The sequence below is a fragment of the Aythya fuligula genome, chromosome 4 (genome assembly GCF_009819795.1).
Source record: "Aythya fuligula isolate bAytFul2 chromosome 4, bAytFul2.pri, whole genome shotgun sequence".
NCBI classification, from domain to species: Eukaryota; Metazoa; Chordata; class Aves; order Anseriformes; family Anatidae; genus Aythya; species Aythya fuligula.
Window position 1 is genome coordinate 64,482,242 of NC_045562.1, and position 25,165 is coordinate 64,507,406.

Sequence of the window (25,165 nt, forward strand, 5' to 3'; positions counted from 1 at the left end):
CTTGCAATGTCTCTCACATGCCTCCATCAAAAAAAACAAATTTAAACAAACAAACAAAAAAGATAGATACATCCAGGCAAGCAATTTTCTGAAGAAATGATACAGAGTGGTACATAAACTGAAGATTAATTATTCTTACCTGAAGCTTCCTGAAAAACAATACCATTTCATGGTTCTTGCACAGGAGATTAAACTGTCATACTTTAGCAACATAACTTATAAAAAGAAGACATCTAGGACTAAGACGTAAATAGACATCTGCAAATGTATATACAGGCACATAGTATTAAATGTTCAAGTTCATATTATCAATTAACCTAATCATAAATCTTTGACTACACATATTTTTACTTTGAGAACAACAACATCTTGTCCTCTCCTTCAGGTCTGACATGCATTTTGTTTTTATCTGACATACAAGCAAGACAAATGGAGAAATAGAGGACAATAACAATTACTACATATAATAAACCTTACTGCTGAAATTTTCACATTGATTCTACTTTAAAAAAAAAAAACAAACAAAAACAACAAAACATCATACCACACCTTCTTGCTAGGGCTCTTACACAACAAATACATTTCTCAATTCATATATTTCTTCATTGTCATTGCCATATCTGTCTAACATGGAAACCAATAGCATAGCTCTGGTTTCTCTTCTCCCCAAGAAATATTTTAGAAAGATTCACTCGGCATTTGTCTGCACAACTATCTTCATTTTCTGTGTGAATACATATTGCTTTTAACCTTCTATTTCCAATTTTAATTTCTTCTGAAAACTCAGATTTTTAACTTGCAGACATCTTTGCAAGAAACAGAAAGAACTGCAACCCTTAAAACTCTCAAGGATGCCTGAACACTGAACTTTGCCATACTCACCTTTTCAACAAATCTGTTTCTAACATTTTAGCCGTGGGAAAACTTTTCTGTGAAATTTGTGCAATACATTGAGTATTTATATATTCATTGAATATATATATATATATATATATATTAATATTTATATTTATAAAATATCTTCAATACATTTCCACAGACTAAAATTGCTCACTTTAATATATTATTTTTGTAAGGATACTTAGTTACCTTCCAGAAGTTCCCCGAAGGCCAACAGTAATTCATGCTACTGCGTATAAAATACATATATAAATACATTAAAAATAAATTAAAAATATAATAAGTAGAAGCTTCTTCATCTAGACATTTTGCCTCCATTCAGATTAAGGTTGCCTTTTTTTTTTTCATTTTAATTCATAAATTCTTTTACAATATTACAAAGCCCTACTGTGGCCTAACCACAATCTTTATTATGCTTGTGAACATGAGACGAAAGTACCTCATCAGTACAGCACAATTCTAAATGTTCAAGAAGTTTAAAATCAAATTTATTACCCTTGCACCTGATAAAAGTAAACTCAGTGGACACTGGTACAATATGGTATCTTCAGAAGTGCTAGTTCATCTATGTTAGAATTTTAAAAATGTGATAATCAGCCAATGGCTGTATGGGAAAAGGGACATTCATAGCTGTCAATGCCCAAGGCATATTTCCCATAAGGTTCAGATGACCTACATTTCCTGCTTCAGTTCTCAGTTGTATGTAATAAAACATGACTGAATGGATAAAAGCAAAAGCATCTCTAGAGGATGAAAAAGAATACTTTTCCAAGCCAAGAAATATAAATCAAAATTATCAGGATGATTTTTTAAGTATATTGTAGACTATATTTTAGTAGACTATATTTTTAGTAGACTATTATTTTTACATGTATTATTGTAGACTATATTTTAGTAGACATATCTTAGATATCCATTTGTCAGCTACCTAAGAAATCTATTTCTGTAGCAGTAGAGCTTTCAAGGATTACTTTAAATCCTATTGTACTTAGGGTATTGCTTGCTGAGTTTCCTCATCGTGGAACACTTTTAAGTGCTACTTATGACTTTTTTTTTCAGAGGATAAATATATATATACATATATATATATATACACACCTTTAGAACCAAACGATATGGTAAGCAATCACCAAGAAGCACTAAGCTGTTCAAATTGATGTTTTGCAACAAGAGCTCATGTTAACATAATTGTGTCAATCATAGTTGAAGAGAAGAAACATTTATTTTGTAGAAACATTTATTTTATTTTATATTTTAGTGTAGCATGAGTTCAACTTTCATGATACCTGGCTTAGGAGGGTCTGTAACAGATGATACCCTGTGTATGAACAGGGTATTTGTAAGTCACTTAACTCTTCTGTCAAGGATTGTAAGTACCACCATTATTTTTTACCATGGCACCTCAGCAAAAGAAATGTGCTAAGTTTCTGCACCTCCACAGACTTTCAGAAAATTTCTCATTGGTCCCAAGGATCAGTAGCTGTGTTTTAACATCTCATTACAAATAACCACCTTCCAGGTCCTTACTGTGCAGTTAGCAGAACTGGAATTTGGCAAGCTTCAGAATGAATTTCACCAATATATTCATTTTTATTTCAGTTAATTGGTTGCCTGTGTCACGTATGCATCTGCTAAAACACATGCAACAAAAATATGCTTCCAAGTCACTGCATGACACACGCAAAAAATCTAAGTATTTCAAACTTATTTAAATCCTCTGCACAGACTCAAACATATGTGTACCTACTAATACAACACTGAATAATTATTTTTGATTGGTAGTACTGCAGGCCATTGGATAGCACCCAGTACATTAATGGCCTCATTCTAGTCAAAGAACATAAGCAGCCCATCCAAAAAAAAAACAATAATAAAAAAAAATGGCAGAAACAAAAAGCAAGCTAGCTCTTATTTGCAATAAATTATCACAAGTAAGTATGCAGTAAAAAGGAATGTTAGAGCTGAAAACGACAAGGCAGGGGGAAGGGAAGGAATCACAAATATGTTTAGCCAATAAGATTAACTTGAACTTATGTGCATAATTAAAAAAAAAAAAAAAGGAAATGGGTTGAAGCTACTTATAGGAGGGACAATATTGTCAGTAGTCCTGGTGAGCCATTTAGAACAGGAACCACAGAATAGTTACACAATGAAAAAGGATTTAAAGGAACAACATGTCTCTGATATTACAGATTGCTCTGCAGGGCAACTGAAGGACCAGTTCAGAAACATAAGTTAGAATGGGCTATTTACTGTGACTACAGACATCTGTCATTGCCAATGCGCCAGAAAGCAGCAATAGAAATGCAATTTTGGGTGCAACAACGCTAACCTTGGATATGAGAACCCTGTCTGATATCCTGAAATTGATACATTTCCTCACATCACTACAGCTGCCCGTATCAAAGCTACTAGAACATTAGAGAACAAGAAATAAACAAACAAACCAACAAAAACTTACCTAATGGGATGAAAAACAAAGGAAATCAGAGGCCTGTATACACTGCAAATTTGTATGCACAGCAACTCAGCTTGTTCAGAGACATCTTGGTGCTCACTGAGCAGTATAGCTGCCTTACAACACAATACCATAGGATCCTCTTGCAGAAAAGTAGTGGAAAATGCTGGCTCCATCACAGCCACCCTAGGAGAGGAAGCAAACCTCCACATATATCCTCCCCAGTGCTGTTCCTCCTCTGGCTCTGCTGGCCTCAAGACCCTGCGTAGATGTACTCTGCAGCAACCTTTCTGCACTACACGGACCAGAAGTTACCTAAACCTTGGCCTGAATCTCTTCTCAAAATGCTATGAACTTGAACCAGGCCTCTGAAGTAAATAAAAAATATTAATTGGTTTCAATGAATGTTAGATTGGCCTCTGTTAACATTTCCTCACTCGGAACACCAATTTGTGGATTAATCCCTATAATGACCCTGCTAAATGTATTAAAGACAAACTGTTTGATACAGCAATCCTGTGACACACAATACCGAAGACAGAAGCACCACAATGGGATGTTCAAACGCAAAAAAAAATTAATAAAACCAGACCCTCCCTCCACAACCTTCCAAAGTCAGCTCTCCTATAGAGCCTGAGCCCTTTAAGGTGCTGGGTTAACTGCAACATGAGGCCAGCAGCTTAAAGCAGAGCCGTTCCTCTGATCCTTGTGCCAATTCCTTTCCCTTGAGCACATGCAGGAGACCTGACTGGACACCTGCTGTCCAACGCAACCTATGTCCAGCCTCCCATCCTTCTGCTTGTACCCAGGCTGTGATTCAGAGAGACCCCTGGTCTCATTGATGAGCAGCTCTTCCTTTGAAGCATGGTATTTAAGAGGGACAGGGACAGGAAGAAAGATTAAACTGTAGCACTTCCCAATTAGGGCTAGAGAAATGGCAAATACAGAGACAGACTGTACAGATCCTCATTCACTCCCACTGACACCCTGCAACTTAATCACCCTGTCAAACCTAGGCCTTTGGATTATACTATTGCTTAGTTATTTATCTGAATTTTGAGGGAAAGTTCCTTTGTTGGTGGTGGTAGATTTTTCTTTTTCTTCATTGGTACGTGTTTTCATCATTATCACCATTATTATTACCACTGTAGAGGTTTGGAGTAGTTAAAACCTGAAACCGGAAAAAAAAAAATAAATTGACAGATGTGTAGGAAACATGCAAAACAGTCAGACTGAGGGAGAGAGGCCCAGATTTTCAGTCAAATGACTTAAAAGAGAAAAATTGAACCTTAGCAGAAGAAAAACTGGGGTATTGATACTTTACAAAATGTTGAATGCTTATTTCATAAATCTAATATTTTTTTGTAAATCTGGCCTCTGATACATCTCAGTCAAGTAAGTAAGGAGAAGAACTCAGACTTCTTACAGCTGACAATTATTATCAAGGACTTCTGCCAAACTATGTTGCTGAAGTAGGACACCCCACATTCAATTCTAATTTCTAATCTAACAATTATTATAGTAATGTTTTTATTTTGTGGGCAACAGATAGGACAAAAGCTTGATGGATTTTGGTTTCTCCTAGGGTTCTGTCACAGATTCCTTGTATGACCATGAAAAAAATCACTTGATCTCAGAAAAATGGATACTACACTTGCATACCTCATATTCTGAGGACAATATTAAAATATGAAGCAGTGAATAGGGATTATGAGAAAAAGGGATTAAGAGAAACTACCATGGGTTTGCAACAATTGTTATTTGGCAGGAACCATCAAATTTAGCATATCACAAAGCTGCAATTCCCTCAAAGGATCTATCCAGTAATTCCTAATAGATGTACTCTTAAAAAACGAGTATTTCCTTGAAGATCAGAAACAAGACAAAGTATTTGGGATACAGATTCATAAGATTACTTGAGTGTCCCATATAAGACTAGACAAAAAAAAAATATCCAAAAATCAGTCCTCCAATGCTCTCCTTATTTCTATAGGTTTTTAATATGTAAAGTAAAATCTTTATATATTCAATTGTTTCTTCTCAGTAAAGAATTTGCATAATCCTTCCATGCAGAGCATAATCTAACCACTGCAGTACAGACTAAAGCATTTAAAGCTCTAGTGAAGCAAGACTGCATGCCATCTTATTAACATTTTCTAGCAAGTGGCTTAGATAACTCTCATGTTAGTACTTTAGATACTGTTCTGCAGGTATGTAATACCCTGTTCCCACATACTCTATTGAGAGATAACACCTTGTTCTGATTGAAGATTTCAGGGATGCTAGATCCTGTGTGATCAGACACCATGCTGGCCAATTCACTGAGCATCCTTCCTGGGTGAGGGAAGCAGTGAACGTATTTCTTCACATGCGTGCCTACCAGTGGTGACAAAATGAGGTGACTCACTTCAATTTATTCTTAAAACAGTGCTCTGATAGTCAGCCAGCTAACACTGACATTTCAATTATTGATAATTGAGTGATTGTTCATTAGAGTGTACAGAGTTTGTCACTCTGGTTCTGCAGTACAGGCTTATGGAACAGTATTACCTAGGATAAAATGCTAAAAATTGACATTTCAGCCAGATGTTAGCTTCTTTCCTGTTTTCCCTCAGTTCCATAAGGGAGCAGCAGCTTAAAATTACAGCCAGTAAAATGCACAGCTAGATGGTAATGCACTAAGAGCCTGAAGACAAACTTCCACTTCTTACTCAGATAACAGACAGAGACAAGCATGACAAAGCACAAGAAAAGCACAGCAGAGAATCTTTGTGAACTAAAGACTTTCGTTGCGTAACTGCCTTCCGACATCCACAAACTGGAAACTTCACCACCGTGAGAAGACTACCAATAAAACATCCTTCTGGCAACTGCCAGCAATTTTGATTCAAAGCATGCCAGGCTACTTGGAACGGTTGTTGGCAAGTTGCTCAACAGAAGTACAAAGGTGCCCTCTGGCAATGCTCAGAGTTGAATATGCTGTCCAGGAGCACTTGCAGAAAATACTTTTATTCAGATATGCATGTCAAAATCATAACATTAAGGATATCATCCCTCACAATGCTAATAAACAAACAAACAAAAAACAAATTGACAAGTCAGTCATACATTGGCTTAAAAAGTAACATGCAAAAACCCTCAGAATTACTCTGTGACCAGCTACTACGAAATGAGACTGAGTGCTGCCCAGGTTAGACCGTATTAAAGTCCCAAGGTATTTTGGAGTTCAGAATGTAATCAATGCATGCAAATTTTAACTTTTCCATGTCATTTGGGCATCCAAGTTATGTGGGTACAGCATTGGTACCAGTGTATCATACACTGCTGAATGCTGTCAGTCGGGTTATTTTGTTTTATTTAGGGGAATTAAAAAGTGATTTATTGTTAACTCTCAGAAAAACTTTTCTGTATATAACATTTTTCCCTATGTGATTTTCCTTTTTGTACCTATATAATATATATTTTTTTTATTACTGTTAAATAAAGATTTTATTTCAGTATTTTGTTTCAGAAAGCTAACCTTTGTTTAACTCAAAGTGAAAGCCTACGTATGTCACCTATGGCTTCCCAGGAGCCTATATGGTTGAAGGAAATATGTTTATGCATATGAAATCCTTACAAACACAACCTCTTTCTTTCCATGGTCTAAATGCTTCTGTAAATTATCTTTGACTATGGACAAAATTTTTATTCAAGTTTCATTATCACATAAATAGGAGTCTTTTTGTCCAGTTGTGTAAAATTATATTCATGTAATTTCTGCTATCCAGTTTTGTCACTCTCCCAATCTCATCTTTGAGGAGAAGTGGCAGGAACAAGCCTAAAAAGTTAGGGCACCAACAGTGTCTTTGTAGGCACAAGTAGCCTTAATGAAGGCTTTGTGGAGAAATACAGAAATAGGTATTGCCACATCACTCATCATCTCCCCAAGTGGAATCTCTGAATAAGATTTTATTTTAAGGTTAAAGCCAGCACAGCTAAGGCAGTAATAATGCAATTTTTCACCTCTTAAACAGCAAAACTGTATTAACAAAACTGTAACACTTTCGAAAGCAGGAAAGAAAAAAAGCAGTGGCATACCATGGGCATACCATTCCAGAACAGAGCTTCTAATCTAATAGAGCCCACTCCTTGCCACTAGCCCAAGTAAGAGTCCTATCTGCTGTTTGTCTATTAGCCCACCAGCACCCTGTGGAGTCTGTCTCAGCTCTTTTCCTCACAACCACTAGTCCTCAAAAAGAGGAGAAGGGAAAGGAAGTGCGTATCAGAACAGGAAGAGAAAGAGGAAAAAAAAAATAAAATAAAAAGGTGAAATGAAAAGCTGAGTTGCACACAGATCAGGATTCCTTTTGCAAGAAAATGCTGAAACACTGCCTGTTAATGAACAAAGTGAAAACTAGAAGCTCTGAATTCTAACCACGGTCTTTCCCTCTAGGGAATATCAATTCAAATGGCTATGCTGCACACACATTTATGTTTTTGTTAAATAGTAAAAACATGGAAGCATCACATCAAAGATTTTCATTAACATTTCCCAAACTTCATAAGGGATTAATGATAGGAAATTAGTAGATGTTTTCTTTGATATGCAGGTCTTCACCAGTAAATAACTACATAATGAGTCCAGTATTAGACTGATCTTTGGAAGTTAACTGAAATGCCCAAAAACTCTCCACCTCTCTTCTACTACCCAATTTCTCTTTTTTCTTGGGTTGTAATAACTTACCGCACACCTGGAAACTGCTGTCATGCCTCTACTAGCATTATAACCCTCTTTCCTTGCTACCCCTCTTTCACTGACTTCTATTTACTTGAAAAAGTCATTCATGTATGATCTCTAAATGTAAAGTCAAGGAATATATTAAGTTTTACCTAAACAGGAAATTGTTACCACTGCAGTCTTGCAAGCATTTTAGCACAAGTTCTTTTACTTGAGAAAAATGGGAAGTCAGCTTTCCACAGTTTCCTGATAAGCACAGAAATATTAAACCACCGCAATCGAACAGATGGAACAAAGCGTGACTGATCCCAAAAGTGAAACAATACCATAAGTCTCAGAAGGACAGTAAAATACTATATATTTTTTTAAATCCCTTTCCACTTTGTTGTCTGAAACAACCACAAGGCAATAAAATATTGCCTCAATAAAGCTTCTAAATGAAGCAATAGAAATCTCTCTGCTATAGATTGGAAACTCGTAATTTACATCTCAGTATATTCCCTCACCCCCTTCCCCTACGCATTTCTTAATTTTAAGCTAGATTTAACATAAGTGAAACAGAATATATTTCCTTCCCCTGAACTTTTACTTCAGTTTTAATTGCAATGAATAGTACTTAGGCTAGCAGTGCTGTAGCAATGATGTTTATCAAGCTCGTACACCACTTTTTGGGGTTGCCAACTAATCTGATGGCAGCCTGTGAATTCCAACCTTCCCTGGCCGTCGTTCCAACCACAACCACCTTTCTCACTTCTTTCCCACCTCTGCAGATTGCATACAGCTATGAAGTCACCCTTGCATTAAAAGAAGGATTTTTGTCTGTTCTTCTTGACTCTCCTTATCCATGCATAACATCTGCATATTAACTGAGCCCTGCTGCTTCTTCCTTCCAACCTCCAAGAAATAACCCTTTTTAGCAGTCCTTTCAGTGAAAGCAAATGTTACCACCATCACCATGTTGTCCTCTGGTTGGAAGTTACTCATTGACAACCCACATGCAACATGCTTGCTCATTTACTTTTTAAACTGATATTGTTCTCTTTGTTACCAGTCAGGAGATCAAATTTTAAGTTTTTTTTTTCTTTCTTTCTTTCTTTTTTTTTTTTTTCCTTCCAATCCAAATGATTTAATTAAGTCTGATTCCTCCCACCCCTCAATACTTTTTTCATCTGCAAGATGAAATACAGATTTGCATCCCCGATGGTCCTGACTTCAGAGCACACCTACAAAACCCATCATTCTGTCTACACACTATTTTGCCACACTCTTCAACTGACTCATGTGGTCAGTTTCTATTATTCCCCTTTCCTAAACTGTAAGAGGATTCTTCCTGGAGGATGAACCACTACTGTTCTCAGGGCAGGGGAAAGACAGGGAAGGGTACTGTGGTAATAAGCATCTGATAAACCTCCAGCAGCACACAGAATTTCTGGTTTCAAAAAAATTATAATTCTTCTACATAATAAATGTTTAACACATCTGTTTGTCAGTTTTGGTCATAACTTCTCATCATGGCTTAACATCTAAAAATAGTTCAGGTATAGAGGATCACAGAGATTTAATCAGTGAAACAAGTTTCAGACTTCACAGCAGACAATTTATTTTTCCAAGATGAAATTGCTTGTTTAAAAGTGGATAAAATGAGAGAAATTAAAATTAAGAGAATTTCTGAAAGTGATGCCATCTAGTAGCCTATCCCCATACTGTATCTTCAAATTAAAATCTTTGATGAGCAAGCAATTTTTCAACACCAATTTGAATTCTGTTGGTCAATTTTACAATTAGGAAGTATATTTATACTATTCAGCTTCATTCTGACTCAAAAGAGTGAATTCTCTGGAAAAGGGTTTTTTCTTCATTATGATGGTTTGTGTTTTCCACCTAGCATCAGTAGGTTCATGTTCTGCTTTATTCATTCAGTTTCTATACTCACACATATTTTATTTTTCCCCATATTTTCCCTTTCTCATTTCTGTTCCCTGCTATAACCAAAATACAAAAGATCTACTAGTACACTTCTAAATAGGAAATGTTAATAAATGTAATTCTACCAAATAAGTTAACATCTGAAGTCCTTTTTTTCAAAGAAATTTAAGGTAGACTTTCTAGTCTGTCTTGAAGTTTGTTTTTTGACAGTTCACACTAAATAAAAAATGAACTCAGCTGTGAGATGGGAGTGTTTTGGTATGCAGCATTTTTCAAGCACACTGACTAAATTTAATATGGAAGATGTGGAACACAAGGTGGAAAAGGAACAGGAAAGTCTTAATGAATTAAAAAAAAATCCAATATTATTATCAAAATAATACAAACGTCACCCTGTAGTACTGAAGAAATGCAATATTGAGACACTGAGTGACAACCTGAAATTGATTGCTATTGTTCAAGCTGGTTATAATATAGAAACATATAAAGTACATTTTAAAATATGTCATAGCTTAAGTTTACTTGTAATACAATATTGTGTGTACAGGACAGGTTTCCTTCAGAAAAGGTAAGTTTTAAGTGGTAAGATAATTTGTGTCCTACAAAACTATTCTCCTGAAAATCAACATTTATAAAATTGCTATGCATAAAGTGTGCTTTTTTTTTTTTTTTTTTTTTTACTTATGTTGCCAGAATTAGACCATATCATCAAGGTTATTCAATATTCATAATACGCTTTTCAGTGTTATTGATGTTTTCAACAAATCAATTGAATACTAGAGCTGAAAAAGAAGCACAAAACCCCACAACAAAACACTAGAGAGAGAGAAAGAGAGCTAGAAAGAGCTAGAAAGAGAACCACAAGGAAGAGAGACCCTATTTATCAAGAGAAGTATATTATTACAAAGATGGTATCATAAAGAGATGTCAAAACTCTCAACTTCTTGTTCTCATACTATTTATTGAATGTATACCATATAGGCTAAACGTTTCTCATGGTTCATTCATACCTTCCTTTTTCCATTCATACCCATTTATGAATAGACAAGTAGCTTCATAACAGACTGACGATCTGTTTTGCTTAATTTCCAACACCAAGTCTTAAATATATGAAAGACTTCCTGTGATACGGGAAAGGTCTTTTTAACACCTCTTGCAAACATTCAAAACAGAGAAGTCCTTTTACATAACTAAGCTATCTTATCTTAACGAGACCATTACCAGCCATGTACTTATCTAACTGTAAAATGCATGTGGGAATTCTGCCAGCAGCTTAAGAGCTATCAGATGTCTAAATGTAGTACCTTTTTAGTAAAGCTGAATATTTGCAAGAGAAACTAACCAGACATAAGCAGGTTTTAGCAATTTGTTGTGTTTGAAGAGTAATAGATCTGTAGTCACATGGTAGGGTACATAAACAATACTTGTGCAGATAATTAGTCAGCACAGATAGATTGTTCAAAGGCTGTTAAGAACAAAAAAAAAAGAGAGAGAGAGAAAGGAAAAAAAAAAAAAAAAAAGGAAATATATGAGTAATACCAAAGGTTTTGTAGATTTAAATTGCATTAATTTAAGAGAGAAAGAAGGAAAGAAGAAGAAAAAAAATAAAAAGACTGTAAAATCTGCTAAAATTGCAATCAGTCAGAAAAAAAAAAAAAAAAAAAAAAAAAAGAGACATTTAAAAAAAACAAATGTGCCTGGCCCCACACCCACTACATTGCAGCAATCCCAAATTTTCACAGGAAAAACCAGGCAGTCTTTAAAGCAAAGTGCCCACACATAGCTGCATGATGTAACAGTCCCCATTCAAATCAGTACTGTTCTTGCACAAACATGTTTGTGTTTACACAGTCATTCTGAGGAGATAGTTTGGAAATATCAGAAACAGTCTAACCAAATAAATATGACATTGATATGCAAGAAATATGACTAATCAAATAAACAGGGACCAGATTTATATATTTTTTTTTTCTGTAGCATTGGGCAGATCTGCATAAGCAATACAGAAATTCCTGTGCTCATGTTTTCATAAAGTAGTATATAAGTTAATGAGGTAAAGTATATGAGGCCAGGTAATATGAGGCCTCCTTGTGTATAATTTGCATGTGACAAAATAAGTTTCAGAAATACATTAGTTGTTGAAGACTCTCGTATCTTTAACATTTCATTTTCATTATGCTGAGTCAGCTAAATAAAATATTCAGTCTAAATCAATTTGTTAATGTATGTTCATCTGCTTAGATGTACAGGAACAGGATGGAACTCAAGGACAACAGAATAAAAATCTTTAAATAGCACTCCTTTGAGATTTAAAATCCAAATGCATCCATCTTAGCAGAAAGTCAAGGCAAAAAAATCAGCATTTTTACTCTTTTCAAAAGCATTATCATCTACTTTCTATTATTATTAAATAGATATGAAAAAGGTTTTTTAGATGCATCTAAAGAGAAGGTCACAAGTAAATGTTGAAGTGCCTACCCAATTACAGAAGAAAGAATTTAGGATCACATTAGTGTGTCTGTTGCCCTCAAAACACACTTAGTTATAATAATTCTTCTCTATACTAAAGTGTAATTAATGAACATAAAATTGTTTTAGACATTGTTTCACTCTTTATATACTCTTTGATAATGACTGTGCTATTCTCTCTCAAGCATTAAAATAGAAAATACTAATGAACTATTAGCTGTACTTGAGTGTCACAGAAGACAATCATATACTACCCAGATAGGCCCTAGGACATTTCTCTTATGTTTTTGTTTTGGTTTGGTTTGTTTGTTTTTCTTTTCTTTTGTTCGATTGTTTAAAAAGAAAACAAATCTTTACCCTTCCCATCTTCAGGATGTTTTCAGTAATGATTATGCACTGTACAGCTGTCATTTCTCATAGCACTCTCCTTGCTTAGGGTCATAATTTATCCTTCCATCAGAAGTGGAAGATAAGTGTTTTTCATTACCCACTATATTTAATATAATTGCAGGGTTTGTGAGCAAAAATGAGGCAACAATTTCAATATGCAAACTGCAAAATATCTACCAGGAAAGGATATTTTCTAGGTTTCTGCTACTTTTTTCATTCTTTGGCAATATAGTTTTTTGACTAACCTTGGTGATATTCAATGTCTTTCTAGAAGTATTTCATTTCTAGGATCCAATGGCATTTTGCTGCAGTAAGAAAAGTTACAGAGTAGGGGTTCTCCCCTTACTATTTCTAAATCTACTAACTGCATTATCACTGCAGTTCCACTGCAGGAATACTACAACATGTGAAAGCTAAGAGTTAGGCATTGTGTTAAACTCTTATCCTTGTCATAGTTCTCCAATAGGAGGAAACTGGTATTTTTCCCCATGTAAGTAGATGGTCGTTCAAGGCAACCAAACCATTGCCTTTCACGCACAGCACATAAAGCTGCTTTCTGAATGCCCAGACTTGTGCACACAGTAAACACACAAAAGTCAACAGAAGGTTTGGAAAGTCTGTCAAAGAAGCTTAGCATCAACGGGGACCAAACTAGTCAGAAGCATTTGGACAACATGTCTCTCAGACCTACGGATTGATTTTTGTGTGGTCCTGGCTGTAGCCAGGAGCTGGACTTAATGATACTTGTGGGTCCCTTCCAATTCAAGATATTCTGTAGTTATATGATTCTAGTGAAAGACTTTCTTCTTTATTAATGGTGACAGGTATACAGGACACAGAAACAGTAGTGAGGTTAGAAAGCATATGACAAATGTATGACACTGGGCAACATTTCTGTACTGAGGACTTAAGATTTTATGAGGAGAAAAAATCACACACAGTTAATAAAAAAAAAAATCACAAGTATGAAAATGTTGATATCAAGAAATATATTCACTGAACACAGGAAGGCTCCACATAAAGGGAACCACATTAAAGCAGATAGAAACTTAGTACTGATTTGGCTTATTTTACTGACTGCACATCTGGTTGGGTTGAAAGTTTATCTCAGCACAAAGAAAAAAAAAATAACCTGTGAAGTTCCAAATGATATTGTCTGTAATAAATTGATAAACATGTAACTACTTTTTAGCTTTTTTTAGCTTCTGAGAAATCAACATGGTGACAATGCACAGTACCTTTCTCTTGTCCTCAGGCCCCGAGGCAGCTGTGTTTTATTTTACATTAAAGAAGTTAACACTGAGCAGCACCAGTAGCAAAGTCAAGAAGTATGTTTGTACTGGGATTTTCCACACCACAAGTCCTACTCCTATTGGCACATCCTCTTTTTCATCAGCAAGGAGGGATTTCTGAGCAATATTAGTGACATCATCTGTCAAACAAAAGAAAAAGAGATTTAATTCAAATCAGATTTGATTAACAGCTTTCATGGTAGTAATGCAATGAAAACATAATTACACAGGGTAACAAAATGCAACAGAAAAAAGAATGCAGAACTACAGCCATGGCTGTAGAATCACATAGCCACACATATGCAGTCTAATTCACAGTTGTTTTGGCTAGATGATCCCCAACGAAAGCTGGATGAAAGCTGTTAAGCTACTTTACCATCAGAACAGTGCAGCGCAGACAGGTAACTGAGCATAGCTAACGCTAAGGTTGTATTCCTTTTCAAAACAAATTAATTGTTTGGGGGTTTAAGTTGCTTTAATTTAACTTAAAATTAATTAATTAATAATAAATTAAATAATTAATGTAATTTAATTTTAATTGTTTGGGGGCTTAAGTTGTGGTGATCACCTAAAAATTGTCACATGCCCACAGGCATGTCTTTGATCTGGTCTTTAATCCTTATAAATACCCAAAATATACCAACAAAAGGAAGTTATCACGTGTCCTGTTGAGCAGAGGACTAGACTGAATTTCAGAAACTTAAATTCTATTCTTTCTGTGTCTTCCCTGCATAGCAAAGGTAAAGATGCTAATTTCCTCTCTTAAAAAATACTGAAAATAGATGCACAAAGCCCTGATATTGTTTCACTTCACATTTATTGAAAATACTTCAACATATTTTGATCATAAGGGAAGCATGACAGCACCTTTACTTAAATTTGTGAAGTACAGGAAAAGGAGTGAAGTCTCCTAAGCAACAAGTCTTGCAGTACATCCTTTGTGTTAGTCAATCACAGACTTACAGTTCAAAAGGGATTCAGACAAGGGAAACAAATTTCAATAATGTAATGATGTCTAACACAAGCCACACTCGGGGCTCCAAAGCAGAGGGTGGGCAGACATGACACAGAACTGATCAAAGTCCAGGGTCCATCTGGCAGAGAGCTGCAAGCTAGACAGGATGCCATTTCAGTACAGCACTGAAACATGCTGTACATATTACCTTGCACTTGGTTCAAGCCTTCACCAAAAGCTGTACCTCACAGAGAATATGCCAGGCTTGCATCCAATGGTACCAGCCCTCAGAATGTTAATTCTTAATTGATTTCCTTTCCTTGGAAGCATTCCGTTCATTTCAAGTGGTTTGTTAAAGGTTTTGTCAATTCTCAAATGTTAGTGGGATAAAAACTAAATCCTCAGGGAATAACTTAGCAGCTTGTTTGCTCAACAAGGACAGCCATCCATGCAGGATTTAATGGAAAAGGGGGAGAAAAAATCTTCATGCTTAGGGCCAAATTCTCTGCTGTGAGAGAATACATTTTAAGGGGATGAAAGTGGAACTAGGACCATATCATGGCAAGAGATCAAAGTGCTGAAACAGCTTATTCAGCATCTTTAAGTGGCACAGGAGTCTAGAAAAGAGGAATTTGATTTGTTTCTGTAGAACCAAAACTCCTCAGGGACAGGGAGGCCAAGAACCTGGATTTTTATGACGTCAGAGTTCACCTCATCTTCATCACCCTTTTGGAGCTGCCCTGTTTCTAAATATTCCAGTTGTTATTCCACATAAAAGAACATCTTGTGTTTCTTTTTTTTTTTTCCTTCTTGGTTACAGAAGCTAATTTGAACATATTTAAACAAAAGGGAAATAGAATTTTTTCCAATGTTAAGAGGTAAATGCAGAAATGTCTAAGAGAACAAGAATTTAATTGTCAAAAATACCAAAATACAGCAATCAGGCCAGCAAGAAAGCAGAGTTAGAAGATAGTTCTTGCTAAGTAGTCACAGAATAAATATTTTCAAATTCAAAAGTTACCCTGATGAGTTTCCTACATTTAAAAACGTATTCAAGTTTCAACAGATCAATTCATTCCATAATACTAATTATGGAAGGAGAAGTTCTTGCATTCTAGAAATCTTGTTAAAATAAACAGCAGATGTATTTGAATTCTCCAGTAAATTTGGGAATAAAAAGTATCTTAATCATATTCTTGACTGAGGCCTTCCTATATGAAGGGAACAGTGTTTATAAAGTTTTGAGAAGGATGAACATAAATCAAAGATGTGCAATTTCAAGCTGCTGAAAGAACGGCATATATAATAAAAACAGTATAGCAATATAACAATATACCCTTTTTAAAATGGAAGTTTCACTGGTGTAGTGTATCAATAAGATTAAAACAGAAGAATTGGGAGTAAGTTTTACAAAAACTATTGCAGGCTTGGAACATATTTAATTATGCCTTTATGTCATTAGATACTATCAGAATGCTTATTGTAATAAATTACCACTAACCACTGGAAACCTACAAACCAATAATCCTTCAGTAATTTTCCCAGTTTCTTAAAAGATATGGCAATACAGAAATAATTTAAAATAATTGGATACTTAATTTCCCATTTCCAGTAACTGTTATGCTGAATCAACTTCTGAATGTGGGGGGAGGATAAAGAGGAGAGGGAAGTGGTTGGTTTGGATATGTATTTCTTAATCTACAAACAAACAGAGCATTAACCATACTCATTCAAATTCATTCAGAACTCAAAAGATATCGTACATGCCAAAAACTCCTCAAAGAACCAAAGCTATTATAGAAATAATATGACAGTTGAGCTGATGTTTGATAAATGAGTAATTTCTTTCCATGTAACGAAGTCACCAACATATTCATATCCTGTAGTTAGGGTAGAACATGCTAAATAAGGAAAGTCAATTAAATTATGTGCTTTGTTACATAATGGCTCTCTAGACAAAAGTTCAGTGTTATAATAATGAAGGTTTTATTTCTGTTTACATGGCAATGACTTGCAATTCTGTCAACACTTCCCAAATACTTAGAAAAGGGATATATCCAAGATATTTTTTTTTTCAAATGACAAACTGAAATGCAAAGAATCTTCAGTGAAAATTCTGTTTCTGACACCTTATGTCATTATGTCTGATAGCACCATCTCTTGAGATCAACATAAATTTAAAGGTAAGAGCATAAAAGATTGATGCCCTTTGCTTTAGATTCTCTAAACAGGTAAAGCACTCAGTGTTTATAGATTTTAGCCAGAGCTATTTGTACAGGACATCCTAATCCATTTTAACTCTTAAGGGAGTGCATTACCTGAGGAACATTAAAACCATAAGGTTAACAGATATTTTAGAGATTTCTTCTTGGAGAGTATAACACTTGAGGAAAGTTCCTCTGACAACTGGGGGGATGTTGCATACGGTCCACATATGCAGGATCTGTCGACTACAAAAGGAAAAAAAAAAATCTCAACCTTTTGCAGTACTAGAGAGATAGTAGCCCTCACTCCTCTGTCCTCCAAGCCTCAAACAATCATAAGTCACCGGCCAACTCATTTTCAGAGCAGAAAAACAAGATAAACAACAGCCACATCCTTACCCTGAGGTAAGAGAAGAGTATTTTCCCTGAATATTTCAGATGCCCTCTTTATATTCTTGTACAGCTGATCCACATTTTTAAGTTTTTTTGGAAACAATACTTTTTGGTTTTAGGATGACTAAATGTAAAGTAAAGCATGGTAGACAGTGACAAGAATGACCCAAATAAAAGGCAATACCTTTGCAATGTGGGAATACAGTGCTGAGCACATCTGCAAGTTCTTTGCAGTAGTTGCTAGAAATTTTGCTCGGCAAATGCTTTTTAATAGGAATTTAATTAGAATAACTTCTTAAAAGAAAAAAAGAAAAGGTAATCAAAAATTACACGAGGGTAGGGTGGGGGTTCTTTCTTATTACCAAATGTTCACATATTAAAAAATAATACAAAAATCACACTTCTTTCCAAAAACCCATGACATTTTACTATAGTACCTTGTTTTCTAACCTAAATCTTTTAATTCATAATATTAATTTGATTTATTTGATTTATAATCTTCTAGTAAGACATATACATGTCTGGCACACAAGTTACATGCAAGAAGACTGCATCTTCCTAGTGTTGCCTCCAATTTTTGATTTCTAAGAATGTGATATTTTCTTTGGCAACAGATTTTCTGTAATTTCCAAGGGAGCAAAGAATTTACATGCACATAAATCAGTGGCACAGCCCTTCATGAATGGGACTCGACATGTCAACAGCCCAAACACACCAGCAACACTTGCATACAATGTATATCGCTTGCTCTCTATTTTACCCATTCAGTCTCCACCTAATATACCAGATTATAGTCAGGAAATGTGAAGCCTTCCAATGTAGCTGCACCAAAAGCAGACAGAAAAAGACCCATATTTAACGTAATCACCAGCACAACATTTTTAGAGCATTCTACATATCCTCAATCAACTTGCACACAGCCAAATGTACAACCACCATCATTTTTATAGGGAACACACTTAGATCTTAACAGGTGCTGACAGAATGACTGAGGACTTTTTCCTACTTTACTTATTTTTATATCATATTTGAAGTTGATAATAACATAAATCAAAGACATTATAAGCAGCAAGTTCTTGCCTACTTCTTCAACAGTCTATCAAGGACACTGACAGAAACTTTCCTGATCTGTTTTAGTCTGCTGTTTTTATTGCAAAATATGTCTTCATTGGATTTTTATTTGGATAGTAGGAATGACCTGCTCTAGGTGGCCAAGCTTTAGCAGGCTGGGGGTTTAGACCAGATGACTAGAGGTCCCTTCTAAACTCAACCATTCTGTGGTTCTGTGCAGTACTGTGTGCAGTTCTGGGCACCACAGTATAAAAAGGACATGAAACTGTTGGAAAGTGTCCAGAGGAGGGCTACGAAGATGGTGAAAGGCCTGGAGGGGAAGACGTACGAGGAACGGCTGAGGTCACTGGGCCTGTTCAGCCTGGAGAAGAGGAGGCTGAGGGGAGACCTCATCGCAGTCTACAACTTCCTCGTAAGGGGTTGTCAAGAGGCAGGAGACCTTTTCTCCATTAACACTAGTGACAGGACCCGCGGGAACGGGGTTAAGCTGAGGCAGGGGAAATTTAGGCTGGACGTCAGGAGGGGGTTCTTCACAGAGAGGGTGGTTGCACACTGGAACAGGCTCCCCAGGGAAGTGGTCACTGCACCGAGCCTGTCTGAATTTAAGAAGAGATTGGACTGTGAACTTAGGCACATGGTCTGAACTTTTGGGTAGACCTGTGCGGTGTCGAGAGTTGGACTTGATGATCCTTAAGGGTCCCTTCCAACTCAGGATATTCTATGATTCTATGATTCTATGATTCTGTGACCTGAGCTGTCACAAAGCAACGAGAGGTAGAAGCAGTAACTCACTTTCCTGCCTCATCCATACTAGAGCTTTTTGTTTTGGCAGCTCCTTAACAAGTCACTCCCAGGGTCCATCTAAACTTCTGACAGCAATGGTGAACTACCAAAAAATAGGTCAACATTTTCTGTGCTGATTTTGCTGTACTGCAGATTAGTACAACAGTTCCCATACGCCCTAATGATGGCTTGTAAACAGCATGTCATGTAATACTGGTTTCATAGGAATTGATATCATTCCTGCCACCTTGTTGCTTTAATTGGATTTTCAATGCAAAGAAAAATCTTCCTCTTTTTATTTTTTTTTCCTGAAGTAGGAAGCAATAGGCATTCATCAGTGGGTGTTTCAGAAGAACATGAGTGTGACTTGCTTGCGCAGTTGATTTAACACCATAAAACACACTTGGAAAAGAAGTTAATTACAGCATTTACTAGATTCTGCATGAAAATTAGCATAGGTTGCAAACTGCAGGACACAGTTGCTTTTGTGTACAGAAGTAGGAAAATCTATGTTACATAGGGCATATTTTTAATAAATATATTTTTGTAAATCTTCTTGGTAATTAAAATGACTGTGGTGCAGAAGCATTTGTGTGTGGAAGAGCTATCCAAGTGAAACTCTCTCCTTAAATACTAACAATAATTAAACATTACTTGAGAATGACATTCTTTATTCATTAAATATCAAAGACATTAATGTTTGTTAAAAACAATAATCAAAAACAACAACAACAACAACAAGTTTCAATGAGATTTGTTGAGCGTAGCCAATGGCCAGAGTCTACACAGTCTCATTCACACTAAGAATCAGTCTTTTTATGCATGAAGAAAAATAATATAACATTCAACATAAAAGGTTTTTTTCCCCAACTCAGATTTCCTTCCTGGAGGTTGTGATGGGTGATACCTCTCAGCCTGTTTACACAAGTTTGTGGGCTCTTTTTGTTCCCAAATGTGCCAAATCAACCTACTTCCCAGAGGCCCCACCCCCTGAAATCTATTCTTTCTCCTGAAAAAGCTTTCAGAGATAGTTCCATAGTGCTGCAAGGTCTGAGGCTTCTTAGACCTTACAAGGAGAAGATTATTCTGAAAGTTATCAAAAAACACTTGAAAGACAGCAGTCATTGGTCACAGCAAACACGAGTTCACAAGTCCTAACTAATTTAACTAACTTAATTTCATTTTATGACAAGGTTACCCATCTATCTGACCAATGGAAGCCAGTTGGTGTAATATGTTTCGATTTCAGCAAAGCCTTCAACATTGTTTCTTACTTTTGGACAAAACGTCCAGCATACAGCTAGACAAATACATACTATGATAGGTGAAAAACTGGCTGATGGGTTGGCCTCAAAGGGTTATAGCAAATGGGGTTACACCACACTGGCAGCCAGTCACTAGTGTGGCTCCCCAGGGCTCTATTTTAGAGCTAGTTTTCTTCAATTTTTTTTAAGCAATCTCCAACACATGCTAACCTTCCAGATAATACTAAATGACGAAGAGGATCTGTGAATTCATTTGAGGGTAGAAAGGCCTTGCAGAGAGATCTTGACAAATTAGAGCACTGGGCAATCACCAACCACGTGAAGTTGAACAAGAGCAAGTGCCAGATTCTACACCTGGGAAGGGGCAACCTGGTTGTACTTACAGATTGAGGGATGAGAGGATGAAAAGCAGCCCTGCAGAAAGGGATTTGGGGGTTTTGGTCAATGGTAAGTTTAATGTGAACAAGTAGTGTGGCCTAGCACCCAGGAGGGCCAACCATATCTTCAGGTGCATCAGGAACAGCACTACCAGCTGGTCAAGAGAAAGGATTGTCCCACTCTGCTTTGTGCTGGTGCAGCCTCACCATGAGTACTGTGTGCAGTTTGGAGCACCACAGCATAAGAAGGACATAAAACTATTAGAGTGCGTCCAAAGGAGGACTACAAAGATGGAGGGCAAGGCATATGAGGAGCAGCTGAGGTCCCTTGGTTTGCTCAGCCCAGAGCAGAGCAGGCCAAGGGGAGGCCTCATGGTGACCTGCAGCTTCCTCATGAGGGGAGTGGAGGAGCCGGAGCTGAGCTCTGCTCTCTGGGGACAGCAACAGGAGAACGGCATGGAACTAGGACAGGGGAGGGTCAGGCTGGGTGTTAGGAAAAGGTTCTGCACTAGTGATTGGGCACTGGGATTGGATCCCCAGGGCAGTGGTCATGGCACCGAGCCTGCCAGAGTTCAAGAAAAGTTTGGACAACATTCTCAGACATACAGTCTGATTTTGAGGTAGTCCTATGTGTAGCCAGGAGTTAGACTCAATGGTCCTTGTGGGTCCCTTTTTACTCGGGATATTCTGTGATTCTATGATCCATGGAGAGTTTCTAACCCTTTCTCTCTAATGGAAGCTTTCTCTTAGATCAGTTTCAAGCTGCGGAATACCATTTTTTGGTGCCCTGGACTGACCCAGCACTTGAAGCTATTTTGTCTTGCTATTATACAACTTGCTCAAAGACATAGTTTGGAACAATAAAGGTTTTCAAGACTATTTTTATTTTCCACTCCTACACAGAGTTTAGTAGTACCTTAGCAAAGTGACTGCGATTGCTGAGGCAAGATTGCCAATTAGACTAGCCCTCAAAGGGGCCTTATTCATGTACTAACTCTCTTCCTCACTATTTCAGCTATTACAGACATGTAGTGTTTAAGTCTGAAGAAGTGTTTTTCATACCTAAGTCACTGATAAGGCAATTATGTCTGTGACGGAAAAGTAAAGGTTGTCACTTTTAAAAACAACTATCTTTCCACTGGTGTTCCTCAGGCCCTAGTATTTGCTAAACTTAAGCCTAATGAAAGATTTATTAGGCTATTCTGGCCTTTAAGTTTCTTGCACCTATGGCTTGTTATGCCTCAGCAGTTGATTCAAAACAGATAGACGTGGTGCTTAGGGACATGGTTTAATGGGTGATAGTGGTGGGATGGTTGGACTGGATGATCTTAGAGGTCTTTTCCAACCATAATGATTCTATGATTGGGTTTATGTGTCAAGGTTGTGGTTGGGGGTGGGAGAATGCAGAGGTGGCCTCTGTGAGAAGAGACTAGGCACTCCCAATTCTCTCAGCAAGCCCTTGGCCTCCTCCTACTACTGCAGTACATAAATATGGAAGACATTCATTCAGCATTTATAAGGGTATCAGCACATACGTGTTGGTGGCCCTTTACAAAAACAACTGTATTTCTAAGCCTAAAAAACCTGCAAGCTGTTTCTCATAGCTCAACCCTGAAAGCCCCTATGCAAAGGCTAGAATTTACTCATTTAACTTCTTAATTGAAGTCAAAGTCAATTAAGCAAGAAACTTTCACATCGGTAAGCTATTAGCATGAGTTGGGAAATAGACAAAAGTGACTTTCTACAAATAATAGTATTCACATTAAATTCCCTTGTACACCAGTAAGAAAACTGCACTGTGCCACAACAGTTATACTTCATTGTATGCATTTTATTTTTCAGAGGTTTTAACAAACTACTCAAATTTTTATTTTTTTATTTTTATTTTTTTCTGGCAGCTCTATGGCAGTTCTTTCCTTTAAAAGCCAGATCCTATCAGCTACCAGCAGTCTTGAAATAGACTATTCAGTAAAAGAAAGTTTGAAATTAATACATTTAAAATTCCAGCCAAAATGAAAGCCAAAAGCTATACTGTCTTTGTGAGGCTAGGAGTTGGTATCATGTGAAGAACTGGAAAAATATACATTTCTGCTTCATTACATTACAAATACCTTGTAGGATATGATCACAGAGTAGGCCACTTAAACTTTTCCAGTAATATCAGACTAAAATTTCTGACTTGAGGTGCTGCTCTTGTATTTTCATAACTTTTTGCAAAGCTACTTTGAAAAATGAAGAACAGTAGCTATCTGAAAACGGTCAAAGATTAAGAAAGTTAGAATATACTCTGCCTGAACAGGCTAAGATTAACTGTAAAAAAGAGGCAGACAAGATGTCAAAGACTCATTACAGAGGCAGTCCCCTATAGTGCTATAATCTCCTTCTAATTCCGTGAATTGTATATTCCTAGATACCAATATGTATGCATGCAAAAAAAATGCATACCTAGGTAAATGAGAAATAACATGAAGTTGGAAGAAATGTATCGATATACCTACCGTGAATTTCAGCACTAGCTTTACTTGTTATTTTTCCTGTTTAAAACACAGCCCTCTTACTAACATTGAATCGGTGTTGCAGAATCAATTTGCATATGTTCTAAAATCAAGGAAGCCAGAGATAAAGTTATTCAACCCTCATTTCTAGTTTTCTCCTTTGTATCCCCCAACACACATATTCACTATATTTCTTTTCATTGCTAATACACAGTGCCTAACATAATGCTGGTAAAACATCCAATACCACTGATCAGTCTCATCAAATCTGCAGTTTCAGCCATCCAAGAATACCCTCACAGGTGATGATCAGTACTTCTTTGCAGATACAGTATGCCAAGGGAAGAGGTGTACTCAAGGTCACACAGTGAGTCAGCAATGAATTGCAAAAAAGACTTGGGGCAGCCATGTTGCATGTGCTTCAAATGCAGTTCAGCACTTAGCCCTTGGAATAAAATGTCCACTTTCCATACCTAAATGCGTCAATTAGCTGTGTGTTATGACACAGATTGAGCATCCTCTTTGATGTTCAGTTTAGAGTACATTACTATTAAATGCTTCAATTCCAACAGCAAAGTTGCAGATCTCTACATTTCTCAGAGTTACACAGAAACCATTAAGTACATAGATCCTGCATACTTAAGGACTTCATAATGATCATTAAAATGACAGGTGTACATAGATGTGTAAATTCTGAGCTTCTCACTGCTCTCTTCTCGGCTTCTACAATGACTTAAATTTTAATAATATCAGAACCCGGTTAGTGTATTTTTCCACCTACTCATAAAATGTATTTAACATGCTGTCTCTGAATAGAAAAAGTGATGTACAATAAAAGCTGATAGAAGTTTAATTCTCCCAGAAACCTCGGCGAGTCCAATTAAACACTGACAAGCGTAACAGTTTGAAGCAGGCACTGTTTGATACAAAGACATTACTATATTCAAATAAAGGACTTCACTCTAGTTTTATGTGAACAAAGAGCTGCTTCCAGTTAGAGTCATAATAATGGGGGATGGGAGGAGAAATAAATCCAAGTGATCTTTAGATACTTGCCTTTATGGAACAATTACTCTGTGGTCTGGTCACATCCTTCTTCAGCCTTTTCACCAACTGCATGGTAAGGAAAAGTGCTGTAGAGATGTGGTAATGTGTAATCATACTAGGTATTAAATTCCAGTTTTCTGTTAATTCCTTTCCAGTTATATACCAAACTGAATTCTTCACTATTAGGAGGATTTCATGCCTGACAGTAGCACACTTCACAACAGGACATACAAAAATTTTACAACTATTACTGAAGATGCATCTACTTTTCAAAAGATATTTAGGTGTCTAGAGATGCAGAGAGCTAGCTGTATTCCTTAAAACTGACAAACAATGTATGCTGATACTTGCAATCCTTTTTCCTTTCTCTCCTCGGACATTTTTATATTATATAAATACACGTACACACACAGAGAGTAA

The 25,165-nt window shown here is 36.5% G+C and overlaps 1 protein-coding gene across 3 annotated transcripts in view; it reads right to left on the reverse strand.

The window, feature by feature from the left end:
- The window catches only part of JAKMIP1 (janus kinase and microtubule interacting protein 1), a 154,757-nt gene that overhangs the window by 86,503 nt on the left and 43,089 nt on the right, over positions 1–25,165 (reverse strand). For all 3 annotated transcript variants that reach the window (XM_032186881.1, XM_032186879.1, XM_032186880.1), the window contains exon 2: positions 14,102–14,295. The gene's annotated coding sequence lies outside the window, so the exon portion shown is untranslated. The remainder of the gene's footprint in view (positions 1–14,101; positions 14,296–25,165) is intronic.